The 4,429-nt window shown below is 42.3% G+C and overlaps 1 long non-coding RNA gene across 1 annotated transcript; it reads left to right on the top strand.

Moving 5' to 3' along the window:
* The first annotated feature begins 353 nt into the window (after positions 1-353).
* LOC131402057 (uncharacterized) lies at positions 354-4,040 on the top strand. The gene is made up of 3 exons (XR_009218234.1): positions 354-405; positions 3,277-3,391; positions 3,892-4,040. It is a non-coding gene; the product is annotated as an uncharacterized LOC131402057 (long non-coding RNA).
* Positions 4,041-4,429: the final 389 nt, after the last annotated feature.

The following is a 4,429-nucleotide window of genomic DNA, read 5'->3' as shown; positions in this document are numbered from 1 at the left end:
CCTTTCTCTTGGTCTACAGACCTGAAGAATGAGACTGCGAGTTTCCAAGGAAACGGATGCACGGGTTAAGTCGCCGGTTTCAAAATCTCAAAACGGAGACTTTTCCTTTAAACCCTGCGGTCTGCGAGCGGCCTTCGCTTTTCAGGCGTTCCCCTCCGGGCCGCCAAATCCTTTGCGTCGGTTTTTATTGCGGAGGCTTCCCTCGGGGGCTAGGGTGCGCGCCTCCTAACCTCGCGCCGGGATTGGTTGCTTGGTTTCTGCTCTGGCGGGTGATTGGGTGCTGGGAGTCGAGGGGGCGGGAGGCGGGAATTCGTCCGGGAGCGCGCGGGCGCGCGGCCTGGAGAGAGCGGAGGAGGGAGCGGGCGAGGCGCCGGAGTCCGCGCTCGGCCAGGGAGTGGCAGCCCGGTGAGGAGGCGAGAGGTCTGAAGCCTCTCCTCTCTGCCAGGCTCCGCCGTGTGTGCTCGCGGATACTGTCTCCTTTTCTCCCGGGACTCGGAGCCCAGGCAGCGCTGCCTCGGTTTTCCTCAGAACAGGCCAGCCTGTCTCTCGTGGGGCGGCGCGCAGCCTGCCCGAAGGGAGCCTTCTGCTCTCGCCTGGCCGCCGTGCGGGCCGTCGGGGTGACCGCGTCCCGGGCCTCGGGGGTCTGAGCACGCGGAGGCCGGAGGGAGCCTGTCCCGACCCCGGGGAGAGGGCCCGGGCCCCCTCGGCCCCCCGCTGACTCGTGGCGGCGGGGGCGGCAGCGGGAGGCGGATCGGGGCCTCGTCCTTTATCCCCTGGGGGATGGCGGCGACTGCGGGCGGGGTGGATTTCTAGGCTGTATCTGAGGAGCTAGCCGGCGTTGCGTTATTGGCTGGGGTGAAGGGGTTAGAGTCCACCAAATCTCTTCTCAAGAGTCGCACAGATAGAATCACAGAATATTGGAACTGGGAAATACCTCAGAATAGTGGTTCTTAGCTTGTTTGGGAACACATAGGCTGGGGGTCGGGGTATAATTGGCTTCCTAAGCTGTTGAGTTGCTCTTTTAGCCATCCCTCCATCCCCAGGTCGAATTTGCTGGTTTTTTTCACTATTGCAAGGAAGTCCTCAGTTGATAACAGTGCATATCAGTCTCCCCTCTATTTTCAGTGATTTTATTAGTATATAGTTCTGGGAATGAGAAATCCACGGACATTCTCTTCAGAGAAATGCAGTCATGTACCAAGACTTCTGCACGCAATAGCAAGAGAGCACAGTCTCTGACTTCCGTCTCTGGATCCTAGATTAAGCATAGGTGGTTCAGAAGAGGTGGGGATTAAAGTAGATCACCTCCTCTGTGTCAAGTACTAGAGTTTAGGCACGTTCTATCCATTACCTTACTTAATTCTTATCTCAATGCCTGGCTAATTTTCGTCAAAACTCTATCAGGTAGATAATCTTATCTCCATTGCACAGATGAAGAAACAGACTGAGGTTCAGTGATTCACACAGTGGGACTCACACTTAGGCTTGCTTTACTCCAAAGCCCCTCTTCTTTTCATTATACCCTTCTGACCTTTAAATCAGAATTATCAAGCACCTACTGTGTGCCAAGGCATTTTCTCCCTTACAACAGTTTTTCAATTAGGGATTATTACAGATAAGGATCTTAGTCTAGAGAAGTGAAAACATGATCAAGGAAACACATCTGAGTTGTGGGAACCTGATCTAGAACTCGTACTTCTACCTCCTGGTCCACAGCTTTGGCAGAGTAGGGATACAAATCCGGATTTGTCAGATTCCGAGACATGTTCTCAACCACTGTGATGGTTAAGACTAGGAAATTCTTTTACTTGCATTTGTTTTGTTTATACATTTAGGAATCCCCTTTTTATTTCTAGACTTCTGTCCTAGTCTAGTTGGGTATCTGGTTTTCTTTGAATGGCGATGTTTCAGTCTTGATTTTCGTGTCTGCTGCAGTTAGGAATCTAAGTAAACAGGAAAGCAGGACTCTTCAATATGGTCTGAATGTGCAGTTGGTGGGGTGAAGATGAACTTTCCTTGTAAAGCTTGTCCATCGTAGCTTGCTATAATGAATTCTGCAAGTATTTTTCAGCAGTTAAGTCTTTATTAAGATAAAGATGCTGATAATTCATAACATACTGAATCTGTGACTACATTCATTTTCTCAGATAGTAAATGGATTGAAAATATTTGCTGGGTTCATGGAAGAACATGTAACCTTTCGAAAAATAATCCTGATCGCTATAAACTGTATATGGTTAGGAGGCAAAGGAGAATATTCTGAAAACTATTCTCAGCTCATTTGGAACTTCTACTTACTTTACGGAATTACTACTTTCTACAAAGTATTTACTGTCTTTTACACAGAATACTATATTTCTCACCATATTTTTTGAGATGTTTCAATCATATAGAAAATTAATAGACAAATGAGTAAGCCAACTTTCCAGAGTTGTTCCATCTTAATATTTTGCCATATTTACTTTATACCTTGTTTGCAAGTAACATTACTAGTATGCTGAATTTATTCTTTTTCTTTCCTAGATGTGTTGTTATACTTTTGTTACATATGTATCTGTAAACAATATAGAGCATTGCTCTACCTGTTTTTAAACTTTGTACAATGATATGATACTGTACCTATATTTGTTCAGAAGTTTTTTTAGTTGCTTAACATTATTTTTAAGAAGTAGCCTTATTGATTGTTAGTCTATTTTAATTGCTGTATAGTATTCCATTGTATGAATGTACCAGAATTTTTTTATCCAGTTTCCTTCTGACAGACATTTAAGTTGTTTACATTCTTTTGCAATTCTAAACAATGCTGCTATGAACTTTCTTATGCATGTTTCCTTATGTTCCTGTGGGAAAGGTTTTGGATATATACATAGGACTGGACTTCCTGGTGTTGGGTATCTTCAACTTTGCTAGAAATTGTTAATTTCTGTCCAAAGTGGTTGTAGTGATTTACACTCTCTAGCAGTATCCTCCATTAAGTTGTCTTCAAATGTATTAGTGTACTCTAGTCTTACAGAAATGATGGTGCTTGCATCCTTAAGGCAGAAATTGCTTTGTTCATTTCTTTTATGCCTATATGCTTTTAAGTCCAACATAATTTTAGGGAGAAAGATAAAGGAATAAGGTCTAGATTGAACGAAATACTAATTCTCCCTTCTGCTATTGCTATGTTCCCTCAAGTACAACTTTACTGCTTGTTGTGTTTGTACTTGTGATGCAGACAGACCCTAATGAAGTAAATTGTTTACTGATTTTTTTTTATTGTTTTTGTGTCAATAGATTGTCCAAGGATTAAAAAGTAAGCAGCATTGTTTGTTGGAGAGCCCTACAGGAAGTGGGAAAAGCTTAGTCTTACTTTGTGCTGCTTTAGCGTGGCAACAGTCTCTTCTTCGTGGTGAGTATTTGGTTGATATATTCAGCTTGATTATTGGGACTTGACAAAAATATAATAAAGTACTTTTTATCCAGAATGATTCATTTAAGGAAATAGCAGTAACTAAGAATATACTTTTGGTCTTTCTTTTAATCCTCCCTGCTTGATATTTTAATGAATCTCAATATAAACGAATACTCAAGTGGTTGTGCCTTTATTACATTATTAATCTTTGACTATTATCTTTTTGTAAGTTATGTAAATTGATGATAATTTCTCTATAAATGTCTCTGACAGCATAAGTGTTTCTCTCCTGTCCTAATTTGATGCTACAGATAGGGTGACCAACTTGTCCAGATTTGCCAGGTACTTTCCCAGGTTTAGCCCTGAAAATCTTACAGCCTGAGGAACCTCCCAATCCTGGGCAAATTCGAGTGGTTGCTCACTCTAGCTGCAGAGGATGATTAATGTTTGTTTAATTAGAAATGTTATGAATAGAGGTTCTTTCACTTTGAGGGAAGCCAGCGGATGAAAGCTTAAGCGAAAAAGCTGAAGTGCCGTTGTCACGTCGTTGTACGTGCCACTCAAAGAGTGTTACAAACGATGGCGAGGACCGAGGAGCTTCACGTCATTTCAACAGTCCAAGTACACCAGCTTCTGAAAGAAATGGCACTTCATCAACTTGTCAAGGTAGGTTATATTTTTGCCTGGGTCTGTTGGTATGTGTAATAGGAACCTTCATTACTGTTGTTATGAGATCTAATTTGATAAATTTGATGAGCATAATTCATTAGGTACCTCCATCTAATTTCTCTGGAATTATTTTTAGATAACACAAGAGTGGTCAGAAATCCTTGGACTACTTTATTCTTGGCTTGGCTTTTAATTGATTTGGACATTTTGCTAGCTTAAATCATTTTTTGAAGCAGGCAAGGCAAAATAAATGATATTCAGAAATTGATGTTATTTGTAGGCAGGATTGTTAATTATAAGTTAGGATTTTAGAAAACACTGATTTGTATTGTAAGACAAAATCTAGTTAGCCTCATTCATTCTTGA

This window comes from Diceros bicornis (genome assembly GCF_020826845.1).
Source record: "Diceros bicornis minor isolate mBicDic1 chromosome 3 unlocalized genomic scaffold, mDicBic1.mat.cur SUPER_3_unloc_2, whole genome shotgun sequence".
NCBI classification, from domain to species: Eukaryota; Metazoa; Chordata; class Mammalia; order Perissodactyla; family Rhinocerotidae; genus Diceros; species Diceros bicornis.
Note: the sequence above shows the minus strand (reverse complement) of the source record. Positions and strands in the feature narration are given on the sequence as shown.